Here is a 14345-nt window from a genome sequence, read left to right as displayed (position 1 = left end):
AAGTTCTTATAACATTGTAAGTTAAAATCCATAGACATATCTGAACTTACTTTGTCCAAGTTTTCAGAATCCTAAAACCACTGTGGTTTAGATGGTATCTATTTACATTTGACACAAATTGTTACAAGTGTAAAAATCTTGAGTTGTGGGGTCTTGCAGTCCATCTGATAGATCATTTGCACACAATAGAAATCCATGTTTGTCTGGAGTATTCAAAAGGAGGAAGGTGGTGGGGGTGCCTGGGTGGCTCAGTGGGTTAGGGCCTCTGCCTTTGGCTCAGGTCATGATCCCAGGGTCGTGGGATCGAGCCCTGCTTCGGGCTCTCTGCTCAGCGGGGAGTCTGCTTCCCTTCCTCTCTCTCTGCCTGCCTCTCTGCCTACTTGTGATCTTTGTCTGTCAAATAAATAAATAAAAATCTTTAAAAAGAAAAAAAAGGAGGAAGGTGGGGGTTCAGATTTGGGTGGGTGAAGTGCAAGGTTCAAACCACATACACACTATACTTGAAGGAACAAATCCCAATTGCTGCAATCTGCTTCTAGTTTTTCAGAAGAGAAATTGACAATGAAAGGAGGCAAACAAATGACAAAAAAAACAACGAAATATTGGATTATAACATTAACTTTTTTGATCATTTCTCTCTGTGAGTGTGTGAGAGACATTAATTAAATTCTGATTCTGCAACAGACAATGCTTTGACCTTGAACCCAGTTCTGTGAAATGATGTCCCCAAGAAGACCCTACTTCTGCCCTGAGAGCAATAACTGGGGAGTAAGCTACCCGGAAGCTTTATTCAGGCAGGTCTTGGAGGTCAGACTCAGTGATTCTGGCCTTGTTCATGTACTTACCAAGAGGAAGAGGGTAGACTGGAGCCTCCCCCTACACTATGTGCAATTCTGGGGTAAAAAATTTTGAAGGACAAAAAGCCTCTTAAAGGGGGGGTGGAATCCTCTGGTCTCCCTGTGGAAAATGAACAAATATTATTAAAATATTCCCACTTCTGATGAATAAATCAATTCCCAAATACTTACAGAATGATTTCCATAGTCAAAATCTTGATCCAAAATTGTTCATTAGAACAACTTCATCTGCAGAAAGAACTTACCTACATCAAATGGCAAAGTTATAACCATGTGAAAGGGTCAACTGCATAGCCAATATGGCAACATGCCAGTTTGCAGCTCATTGGTGGGGGTGTGTGTTGGGGGATGTCCTCCAATCCAGACTCTATGCTAAGAAATTAGGTAATTCAATGACAATAACATTTTTAGCTGAAGCTTAAGGGAAGTTTACAGCTTTAAAACAGGAAATGGAAAACAATAAGTAAGAAACTATAAAATAAATTGAGCACACAACTTTCTGTTACATTTTATACCCAGTGGTACATAGCTTTTACTTTAGGAAATGACAGGTTTATTTGGAGGGCCAGCAACTTCTGGAATCTCTCTCTTTTTTATTGAAATGCAAGTGGGAGAAGTGTTGGATACACTTAAGGCTTAGTTTTATATTTCTTTATAAATTTCAAATTGTGTCTTTAATATGTTTCTAAAGGGATTTTTTTATTTTAATGTTTATAGGCTATCTTATGGCAAAATGAAGTTTGCTGTAAATTAGAATCTGTGTATAATTATTAGCCACATTTTATTGAGTGATTACAATGAGTCTGGTCCTGCATTAAGCACTAAAATGCATTAGTTTATTTAACTTATTTAACATTATGATGCAGGTATTATTATTATCCCCATTTTACAGATTAGAGAAAACTGAGGGTGAGAAAAGTTAGTTATACTACTGGTTTGCAAGCTACTAGCTACTAGCAGGTTTTGTACCAGGAGCTCAGATCCGTGTGTCTCCGGAGCCGGAGATCTTAATCTATTCTGCTGACTTTAATTCAATATTATAAGCTTGGGAACTCTTGGGGAGCCATAGGTTGGTGTTTAAGGAGACATCATTAGATGAACTGTACATATGAAAACCCCCATATTATATTGCAGCTTCTTTTAAAGTTTTTAAAAAATAAATGTAAGAGGTGCCTCTGACCAATAAACTTAGATCTCCAAACTGGCTGGATTTTCCATGTGCTATTTTTCCAGCATTTGGGTTTTAATAAACAGTAAAGTTGGAATGACCACTCACTTTCCGGGGCTTCAGAGACTTTACTGTCCAGCTTCCATGGTGGAAGAGCTCTGAATTATATTACTGGTGGCGTGTGCTGTCTGAATGTGAATAGTGTCCGGGTATAGTGGGAAGTTGATAGGATTTGTAGTCCAAGGAGGTCAGGAATTACAGTGACTCTACTCTGCCTTAAAATCTTAGTTTTCTTACCTTTAATAGAAATGATATCAATACCTATATAACTGGAGTGTTAGCATTAAATTAGATAATATGTGTAAAATGAAATTTATGAGTTATTGTTTTTAGAGGCATTCAAGTTCTCCTCTACTGTTTGACAACATCTGGGCTGGTACTTCACCAGCTTTTCTAAGAACCTGTTAAAGTCCCTTTTTTTTTTTTTTTTTTTGAGAGTACTCTATCTGATAGGATCTGGCTGGAAACAGATGGTACACTCACACTGGGAAGAGTTTAATAAAGGAACTATTTACTAAGATGTGTGCTGGATTTAGGAAAAGCAACAAGGAATGTTGCAGTACCCCAGTGGAAAGCCATTACTAATGCTAAGTCTGGAGGGAGAAAGAGGGGGAAGTATTTACCAGAACCCTGAGTGTTTACAGAGGGCCTCCTGACCGAGACTGTGGCCTTTGGTGGAGGGATACAATCTACCCACAGAAACCTACTTGGGACATGCTGGGGAAAAAAGTTTTTTCTGAACTCACTTTCTTCCGTCCCTTGATCTCCGGCAGATCCTTACCACTGGCTGGATTCAAATGGAAGCCACAGTGGAAGGGAGCTCTTGATGTTGCCCCCAGCTCATGCAGGTTGGTTCCTGGGGCAGAGAGCAGGTGGAGAAGAATAGGAAGTAGCTTTGGGCAAGCAGAAGGTATTGAGCACAGCCATATGGCTTTCCAAATATGTTAACCATAATCTTTATCACACTGGTCAGATTTGGCCTAGTCAACCCTAATTCAACAGTATATTGTCTTTGGTGGCTCTTCCTCCCCTTCTGTATCTTTTCCATTTCTAGAGATATTCACTCCTCACTTCTAAGCTGTCTTGTGCTCTTTTGCTCCTCTAAGTCTTCTTGTTATGAGAAAAATTAATACAAGATGTTAATTTGCACACTTAAATGTCTTTTTAAAAATTTTTCAGCATAACATTATTCATTATTTTTACACCATACCCAGTGCTCCATGCAATCCGTGCCCTTTCTATTACCCACCACCTGGTACCCCAACCTCCCACCCCCTGCCCCTCAAACCCCTCAGATTGTTTTTCAGAGTCCATAGTCTCTCATGGTTCACCTCCCCTTCCAATTTACCCCAACTCCCTTCTCTTCTCCAACTCCCCATGTCCTCCATGCTATTTGTTATGCTCCACAAATAAGTGAAACCATATGATAATTGACTCTCTCTGCTTGACTTATTTCACTCAGCATAATCTCTTCCAGTCCCATCCATGTTGCTACAAAAGTTGGGTACTCATCCTTTCTGATGGAGGCATAATGCTCCATAGTGTATATAGACCACATCTTCCTTATCCATTCATCCATTGAAGGGCATCTTGGTTCTTTCCATAGTTTGGTGACCGTGGCCATTGCTGCTATAAACATTGGGGTACAGATGGCCCTTCTTTCCACTACATCTGTATCTTTGGGGTAAATACCGAGGAGTGCAATTTCAGGGTCATAGGGAAGCTCTATTTTTAATTTCTTGAGGAATCTCCACACTGTTCTCCAAAGAGGCTGCACCAACTTGCATTCCCACCAACAGTGTAAGAGGGTTTCCCTTTCTCCACATCCCCTCCAACACATGTTGTTTCCTGTCTTGCTAATTTTGGCCATTCTAACTGGTGTAAGATGATATCTCAATGTGGTTTTAATTTTAATCTCCCTGATGGCTAGTGATGATGAACATTTTTTCATGTGTCTGATAGCCATTTGTATGTCTTCATTGGAGAAATGTCTGTTCATATCTTCTGCCCATTTTTTGATATGATTGTCTGTTTTGTGTGTGTTGAGTTTGAGGAGTTCTTTATAGATCCTGGATATCAACCTTTTGTCTGTACTATCAGTTGCGAATATCTTCTCCCATTCCGTGGGTTGCCTCTTTGTTTTCTTGACTGTTTCCTTTGCAGTAATCTATTCAATATCAGCCACAGCAACTTTTGATTTTGATGAAGTCCCAAAAGTTTATTTTTGCTTTTGTTTCCTTTGCCTTTGGAGACATATCTTGAAAGAAGTTGCTGTGGCTGATATCAAAGAGATTACTGCTTGTGTTCTCCACTTAAATGTCTTATGCTTAAATGCTATTTTAAAAATGAGTATTGGTGTTTACTCCTGCAATGACTAAGTTTTCTATAAGATTGACTGCAGATGAAAAATACAAAGAACAGCTACCTGAAGGCACCAGAAAGTGAATACATGCAAACAGATTAAGGAGAGTGGTTGGTACTTGGATGAGAGGACAGGACGAGGAATTTGTTCCTTATTTATGGTTTTTAGCTGAAATAAAGTCCATAGGCAATACCCATAGTCTTTCTGGCCTAAAGAATTAGAAGAAAGAGATAGGGGTGCCTATGTGGTGCAGTGGGTTGAACGTCTGAGTCTTAATCTTGGTGTGGCTGTGATCTCAGGGTTGTGGAATGAAGTCCCAAGTCTGGCTCCATGCTTAGTGCAGAGTCTACTTGAAACTCTTGCTCCCTCTCCCAATACCCTTCCCTGCCCCCCACCTCTCTCTCACAAATAAATAAATAAATAAACAAACAAATCTTAAAAAAATCATTTTGGCATGCCTGAGTTGTTCAGTCAGTAAAGAATTCTGATTTTGTCTCAGGTCATGATCTCAGGATCCTGAGCTCGAGCCCTGTGTCAGGCTCAAAGCGTGCTCTCTCTCTCTCTCTCTCTCCCTTTCACTCTTAAATAAATAAATAAATAAACCTTAAAAAAAACAAGAATTACAGGAAAGAGTTGAGAGCAACCACAGCCATTGAAAAGTGAGGAAGAAATCTCTTCAAGGAGACAGCCAGAAAGGGGGGCCCCAAATTCTATAAACTGTCCAAATTTCTGGCTAGCCCCTGAACCATGAATGTATGTGGCACACTACAAGCAACTCAGTAAAAGGTAAGTAAATTGAACTGAAATATGAACTATTACGCAAAACACAAAGTACTTAAACATTTTTTTTTTAGTTTTTACCAAAACAAAAATATCATACTCTTCCAGGAGAAATATAATAGAACCCAGAGTCCTCCCAAGAAAACATTCACAATATCCAGGATATCATCCAGAATTACTTGACATACAAAGAGCAAGAATGGGGTTCTTGATTTTTTTGGAAGATTTGTTTATTTATTTGAGAGAGAGAGAACATGAGCTGGGCAGGGGGCAAGGGGCAAGGGAAGAGGAAAAGAGTCCGAAGAAGATTCTGCACTAAGTATGGAGTCCATTGTGTAATTTGACCTCATGACTCTGAGATCATGAATTGAAACCAAGAGTCTAAGGCTTAAGTAACTGGACCATCCAGGCACCGCTTAATATTTTTCAAAAGAAAATATAATTCATGTAGATCAATCCCGAGGTAGACCAGATATTGGAATTAGCAGACATGGATTTAAACCAACCATCATAGCAATAATCACAGGAAAATTATATCTTTAAGGGCTTATGTTAGGAAAGAAGAAAATTCCAAATTCATAATCTAAGACACTTCCTTCCTGAGCAAAACAAACAATCCTTAAATCTTTATGGAATCAGAAAAGACTCTATGTTGCCAAGGAAATATTGAAAAAGAAAAACAAAGCTGGGGGTATCACGTTGCCTGATTTCAAGTAATATTATAAAGCTGTAAACACCAAGACAGCAGGGTATTGGCACAAAAACAAACACATAGACCAATGGAAAAGAATAGAGAGCCCAGATATGGACTCTCAACTCTGTGGTCAAATAATCTTCAACAAAGCAGGAAAAAAAAATCAAATGGAAAAGACAGTCTCTTCAATAAACAGTGCTGGGAAAATTGGACAGCTATATAGAGAAGAGTGAAACTCAACCATTCTCTTACACCATACACAAAGATAAACTCAAAGTGGATGAAAAACCTCAATGTGAAACTGGAATCCATCAAAATCCTAGAGGAGAACATAGGCAGTAACCTCTTTGACATCGGCCACAGCAACTTCTTTCAGGACGTATCTCCAGAGGCAAAGGAAACACAAAGCAAAAATGAACTTTTGGGACTTCATCAAGATCAAAATCTTCTGCACAGCAAAGGAAACCACCAACAAAATGAAGAGGCAACCTACAGAATTGGAGAAGATATTTGCAAATGACCCTACAGACAAAGGGCTGATACCAAAGGTCTATAAAGAACTTTTCAAACTCAACATCCAAAAAACAAGGAATCAAGTCAAAAAATGGGCAGAAGACATGAACAGACACTTTTCAAAGAAGATATACAAATGGCTAACAGACACATGAAAAAAGATAGATCATCATTAGCCATCAAGGAAACTTAAATCAAAACCACATGCTACCACCTTACACCAATTAGAATGGCAAAAATTGACAAGGCAAGGAACAACAAATGTTGGAGAGGATGTGGAGAAAGGGGAACCCTCTTACACTGTTGGTGGGAATGCAAGTTGGTAAAGCCACTTTAAAAAACACTGTGGAGGTTCCTCAAAAAATTAAAATAGAGCTACCCTATGATCCAACAAGTATACTACTGGGTATTTACCCCAAAGATACAGAGGTAGTGAAAAAAAAGCCATATGCACCCCAATGTTCATAGCAACAACATCCACAATAACCAAACTTTGGAAAGAGCTAAGATGCCCTTCAATAGACAAATAGATAAAGAAGCTGTGGTCTGTATATACAATGGATTATTAATCAGCCATCACAGGGAATGAATGCCCAACTTTTGCATCAACATGGACAGGACTGGAGGATATTATGCTGAGTGAAATAAGTCAAGCAGACAAGTCAATCATCTTATGGTTTTACTTATTTGTGAAACATAAAGAATAGCATAAAGGACGTTAGGAGAAGGAAGTGGAAAATGAAGGGGGAATCAAAGGGGGAGATGAACCATGAGAAACTGTGGACTCCAGGAAACAAACTGAGGGTTTTAGAGGGGAGGGGGTAGGAGGATGAGTTAGCCTGATGATGGGTATTAAGGAAGGCACATACTGCATGGAACACTGGGTGTTATATGCAAACAATGAATCATGGAACACTACATCAAAAACTAATGATGTACTATATGGTGACTAACATAACATTAAAAGAAAAAAAGAGGCACACTTTAAATATACAGACACAGAAGTAAAGTTGACTCTTGAAAAGATCAAGAAAATTGACAGATCTATAGCAAGACTGATCCAGAAAAAAACAGAGAACACAAATGACCAATATCAGGAGTGAAAAGGAGGATATAACTACAGACCCCACAGAAACACAAGACAATATGCTAACTATTCTTTTTGCCTGATTCCAGGACTCTAGGAGACCAACATATCCTCAACAGTCAGAACTTAGATTTTAATGGGACTCATGCTGTGTCCTCTGGCAAAAATGTCAAGGCCTTCATCTCTGCAGAGCCCAGAATTGTGGGAATGGGAAGGACTCAGGAGGTCATTGGAGGTAGTAGCAAGTGGAGTCTCTCCTGTTAGTACACTGAAACACCAAAGCGTTTTGGTTGTGAATATTTGGGTACAGGAATATTGTCATTGAGAATGCCCTTCCAAAATTTCTTCCGCAAATATGAGCAGTCTCTCTCATCACTGTGACCTGATTTCCATCTTTTTATTACCCCTGTCCATGTAACATACCTCAAAGCAGATCCTTTGCTTAAAAAGTTTCTCTTTACTCCGCTACTACTTCTGGAGGGGAAAAGGAAGTAGAATGGGGGAAAGAACTAGGTTTACCTGCAGGAATATAGTCAATGCTCACCATGGGCTTGCTTCTCTGTATTTCCCAGTCTCCTTTGCAGTTAGTCTCAGACCATGTGATTAGTTCTAGTCAATGGACCATGAGTGGGTCTTCTGAGCTGATGCAGTTAAGAGCCAGTGTACCTCCTCTCTGGCATTCTAAGGTACTCTTGCCCTTGTATAACAACTTCGGAGGCCACGTGTTAGAGATGGTCTAGCTATAATATGAAGCTACCCAACACCTATCAACTAGCATTTATTGTGCTAAGCCTCTAAGATTTCTTGTTTGTTTGTTGTGGTAGCAAGTGCTAGTTACCTTGTTTAATAAATCTATTCTCTCTACATGCCCAATGAATAAAAAACATTTTAGGACTCTAATTCTAAATGTATTTACACTTGGAGAAAGATTAGTCAATTAAAACTTTAATGTAGGTTCTTCTCCCCTTCCAATTTACCCAAAAGCACATACCCTCCCCAATGTCCATAACCCTACCCCCCTTCTCCCAACCCCCCTCCCCCCAGCAACCCACAGTTTGTTTCGTGAGATTAAGAGTCACTTATGGTTTGTCTCCCTCCCTATCCCATCATGTGCTTTTGGGTAAATTGGAAGGGGAGATGAACCATGAGAGACTATGGACTCTGAAAAACAATCTGAGGGGTTTGAAATGGCGGGGGGGTGGGAGGTTGGGGTACCAGGTGGTGGGTATTATAGAGGGCACAGCTTGCATGGAGCACTGGGTGTGGTGAAAAAAATAATGAATACTGTTTTTCTGAAAATAAATAAATTGGAAAACAAAACTAAAAAAAAAAAAACTTTAATGTAGGTTCTATGTGCTTAGCATTATGCTTGGTGTTTTGCTATGGAGTGCCTACTCTGGGTAGATGGAACCCTCTTTCCTGGTGGTTGTGACCTTTCTTGCATCCCCAGATAAATAGAAGTTAAGATATTTTAAGGAATGCCATGCCAGATTTATTCAGTTCTTACCAGGACTTGGAGAAAGCTGCCAGCTGCCCAGATATGCAGAGGATGTACATTGCTGCATATTTGGTCTCCTTTTCTGATTTACTTTGTAATCCTTTCTAAGTCTCTTTCCTAAAACTAGACCATCACCAGCTAATCTCTTAATGTAAGTATACCCAGCGGTTTCTTACTAAGTATTCTCTGTCTAGACATGAGAATTGATGCTTCTTCTGCAGCAGCACCTCATCTGGTTATCTGAGTCGTAGGGTTAATTTATGAGCAGTTCCTGCTACTGTGGTCATTGGTTCCTTCATTAGTCTCTATCTTATCTGTTCAGATGTCTTTTGTTTTGAACCCGCACTTGTTGCCTCATCATTACAACTGCTCTATTTTCCTCTTTGTCTTTTTATTAAATAAAATTTATTAACCCTATAATCAGACCAGTCGCATTGTGCAACAGCCACAAATGTTAATTGATTTACATGTGCAATTTTGTGTCCAACTCTGTGAGGCAGGTGTTTCTGTTCTCTCTTTACAAATGAGAAAATGGAAGCTCAGTGAAGATGCAAGAGCAATGTTAATGTTAATTCTCTTTGATGCAGTCAGGTAGAGAAAGTATATAGGCACGAGAGGAGTTATTAAAATAATAGCAATATCTATGCACTCTGAACCAGACTTTGCTGAGAGAAATTAAGGAATATTTAAATAAATAGAGAGATATACTGAATTCATGGGAGACTCAATATTGTTAAGTTGTTAATTTTCCCCAAATTGATCTATAGCTTCAAAACAGGCCTTATTTTAATTTTTACTTATTTATTTTTAGAAATTAAGAAACTGATCTAAAATTTGTATAGAAGTGTAAAGGCTTTAGAATAGCCAAACAACTTTGAAAAAGAACAAAGTTGGAGGATTCATGTCAAGATGGACAGAGGTCAATGGATAAAGTGGAAATATTAATCCACATATCTAGGGTCAGTTGATATTTGATAAAAACACAAAGGCAATTCACTGGAGAAAGGGTAGACTTTTCAACAATCAAAGCTTGAAGAAATTCTTGGGGGTGGTACATATGTTCATGACTTAATTGTAGTGACAGTTTCACAGGTGTATAATATGTCAAAACTTAGACTGTACATCTTAAATATATGCAGTTTATTGTATGTCAATTATGCTTCAATAAAGATGCTAAAGTAGCAGTAACTATTAGGAATATTATTTGAGATATGATAGCATAGAAATGATAGCATAGAGACTAAACTCTAAACCCAGCTTTTCCACTTCCTAATTGTATGACTTGAGATGGGTTAACTCCTGTGGACCTATTTTTCTATATGTAAAATGGAGAAAACCATTGCTACCTCATTTGTTTTTTGTGAGTGTTGTTTATTGATGCAAAGCCCTTATGGTATTCCCTGGCATATGGGAAGTATTTAACAAATGTTAAAAAGTCATGTGCTGGGCACTATGCTGAGTGTGTTATAAGAATTATCTTATTTAAACTTCACAATCTTATGAAATAAGTACCAATATCCTTATTTTAAAAATGGGAAAACTGAAGTGCCAAGAGGTTTTTTAACCTATTCTAGGTTTGAGTGCACAGGATGCAAGTAGCAGAATCTGGATTTAAATAAAGGCAGTCAAATTCCACACACTTTTAATCCAATGAATAAGTGTTAACAGATGAGGCACTGACTCAGGTGCTGGTAAGAAAATTGTCCAGACATTGCCCATGTTTTCTAGGATGTTATTATCTGAAATATGTGAAAATATTGAAGACCAACAAGTTTGGGCAGCTTTCTGGGAGTTCCTCTTGTAATTACCCCTGCCATCTGGCTCAGTGCTTACCAAACAGGTTTCTTGTTCCTGGGCACATAGTCAAACTACTTCCCAGCACTCCTGTATCCAGTGAGGTCATGTGGGCAGTTCTAGACAATGGAATATGAACAACAGTGGTTACATTATTTTGAGGCAAATGCAGGTAGGAATGGATGGGCTTTCTCCATTCTCCCCTCCCATATGCTCCTCTACTGATTTGTGTTTAAGATGGAAGAGCCACAGCACTGGGGGGAACTGGTTCCCGAATGGCTACCTGGAGCAAAGCACTTATTGCTGACTACATTGAACCACCTTTGAGGTGTAAAGCTACTAGAATTTTGAGATCTGAAGCTTGTTTATTATAGCAATTAGTATAGTCTGACTAATGAATTATTCTTGTGGAATATTACCTTGGCTGATGCATCCCATCTCTAGAAATTCTGAGCTATAGATCAAATATCTAGACCAACTCTATTGCTAGGAGATGGACCACAGAGGAATTAAAATAGAAGTTTAATTAAGAAATAATATCTAGGGGTGCCTGGGTAGCTCAGTCACTTAAGTGTCAGACTCTTTGATTTTTTGCTTAGGTCATGACCTCAGGGTTGTGAGATTGACTCCCATGCGTCAGGCTCCATGCTCAGCGCAGTCTCCTTGTCCCTCCCACCACTCACTGTTTCTCACTCTCTCTCAAATAAATAAATAGGTAAATAAATAAATAAACTCATGATATCCAATTAATAGGAGATAATATATGAATAGTACAGGAACCTAAGTGTTTCAGTATTTGAATTCTCCCCCAAATTCCAATATTTAAATATCCTTAATTCTCACTCGTGGTGGTTGAGTACTGGCATATGTTCATGGTTCAAATTCCCTACTGGCTTTTGCTATGTCTGCTTCCTGTTTCTTGGGGCTTCAGTTGTGGGCATCAACTTTAGGCTTTCCAAGACCCACAAGAAACTGAATCATCTCTGGGCCTCTCAGATATATAATTGTTTCTCTGGGTTGTTTTGAAACCCTCCATTGACATCTTAAAAACCTATTTGATGGGACAGGTTGATAGCATCTGTTTTTCAACTACCATTTCCCCCCTCCTTCTTGCTCATTGGAAGGTTTGCTTTCCACTCATTTTACCAACTTCCCAATCTGTGGTGTGTCTTCTCTCATAGTGTACCCTGTCTCAACTCTGACAATTCATGGTTTGTTGACAGACCTTTGGTTCCTGGCCAATTACTGCTGAGTTATGATTCTAACAATCTCCTGGCACAAGAGGCTTCTCTTGATTTTCTAGCGCTTCTGAGAGAAAGAGAGAGAGAGAGAGAGAGATAGAAAAGGAACACTCACTACCCTGGCTTGAGGACCATCTGTGAGAGTCTGAACATGTCATATTACTTTTACGTTTCATTTCTTCCTTTTCTTGTTCTGGATTAGGAAAAAAAAAAGCCTAGAGACAGTACAATTTGTGCTGTTTGAGGTAAAGAAATTTTGGGATAAAATAGCGATTTATAAAGCTGCACAGAGCTTACCTTATGCCATTGTCATGAAGAAGGGGCTTAGTTCTAGGCATCTGGTTCCAAGTACCTACTGTTTTGCAAAAGGTTATTGCTTACAGCATTCCAGAGGCTTTCTGTGAAGAAACATGAAAGATCTGATCTGCTGGTCCCATGTTTTCATTTTACTCATGTGGAAAATGAACCCTGGCATCAGACGGACAACTCTTCAGAGTGTGGTTTTCAGACTGGTCTCTGTCTGGGAACCACTTATTACTGGTTGGTGGCAATGTAGGTACAAAATGTTTAAGCATTTAGAAATTTTTATAGTGGGGTGCCTGGGTGGCTCAGTTGGTTAGGTGTCTGCCTTCAGCTCAGGTCATGATCTCAGGGTCCTGGGATTGAGCTTCACATTGGGCTCCCTGCCCAGTGGGGAGTTTACCTCTCTCTCTCCTTCTGCCCCGACTCATGTGTGTGTCTTCTCTCTTTCTCCCTCAAATAAATAAATAAAATATTAAAAAAAAACTTTTATAGCAATTTGATATTTTGTTGATTGACACTAATTTAAAAAATAGGGCTTTTATGGACCACATCTTCCTTATCCATTCGTCTGTTGAAGGGCATCTTTGTTCTTTCCATAGTTTGGTGACTGTGGCCATTGCTGCTATAAACATTGGGGTACAGATGGCCCTTCTTTTCACGACATCTGTATCAGTCTGAGGGGTTTGAAGTGGCGGGGGGTGGGAGGTTGGGGTACCAGGTGGTGGGTATTATAGAGGGCACGGCTTGCATGGAGCACTGGGTGTGGTGAAAAAATAATGAATACTGTTTTTCTGAAAATAAATAAATTGGGAAAAAAAAAAGAAACATAATACCGAAAAAAAATAGGGCTTTTAAAATTCATTTATATTTAATTAATTTTTTTACATCATAAGTTTTTGATATAATATTCAGTGATTCATTAGTTTTGTGTAACACCCAGTGCTCATCACATCACATGCCCTTCTTAATGCCCATCACCCAGTACCTCATCCCCCAACCCCCTTCCTATCTGAAATCCTCAGTTTGTTTCCTGGAGTCAAGAGTCTTTCATGGTTTGTCTCCCTCTCTGATTTCTTCCCATTCAGTTTTTCTTCCCTTCCCTTCCCCTATTGTCTTCTGCATTATTTCTTACATTCCATATACGGGTGAAACCATATGATAATTGTCTTTCTCTGATTGACTTACTTCACTTAGCACAGTACTCTCCAGTTCCACCCATGTCCATGTAAATGGTAGGGATTCATCCTTTTTGATGACTGAGTAATATTTCATTGTATATATTTATTTTTAAGTATTTTATTTATTTGGGAGAGAAAGAAAGAACATGAGTGCAGGAGGAGGAACAGAGGGAGAAGCAGACTCCCCATTGAGCAGGAAGCTCTACTCAGGGCTCGAACCCAGGACCCTGAGATCAGGCCCTGAGCTGAAGACAGACACTTAACAGACTGAGCCACCCTGGTAACCCTAATTTATTTTTTAGAACAAGTTTTACTTTTTAGAACAAGTTTAGATTTATAGAAACATTGAGAAGATAATACAGAGTTCTCATATCTTCTGTACCAAGTTTCCCCTATTATTAATACATCACATTAGAATGGAACATTTGTTATAATTAATGAACTCATGTTGATATAATATAATTAACTAAGGTCATATTTTACTGATATTTTCTTATTTTTGAACTTAACATTGTTTTTCTATTGCAGGTTCTTACCAAATACCACATTATTTTTAGTTGTCATGTCTCCTTGGCTCTTCTTGGTTGTGACAATTTTCTCAGACTTGTTGATTTGGTGACTTTGACAGATCTGGGGAGTGCTGGTCAGGAGGTTTATGGTATGTCTTTCAGTTGGGATTTGTCTGATGTTTTCTCATGATTAAATTGGGCTTATGGGTTTTTGGCAGAAAGACCAGAGAGGAAAATGGTCACTTTCATCACATCATATCAAGGTAGCATGTTAGCAACATGACTTATTATTGTTGATGTT

This window comes from Neovison vison, chromosome 5 (assembly GCF_020171115.1).
Source record: "Neovison vison isolate M4711 chromosome 5, ASM_NN_V1, whole genome shotgun sequence".
In the NCBI taxonomy this organism is placed as follows: Eukaryota; Metazoa; Chordata; class Mammalia; order Carnivora; family Mustelidae; genus Neogale; species Neogale vison.
This window is presented reverse-complemented; position numbering follows the sequence as displayed.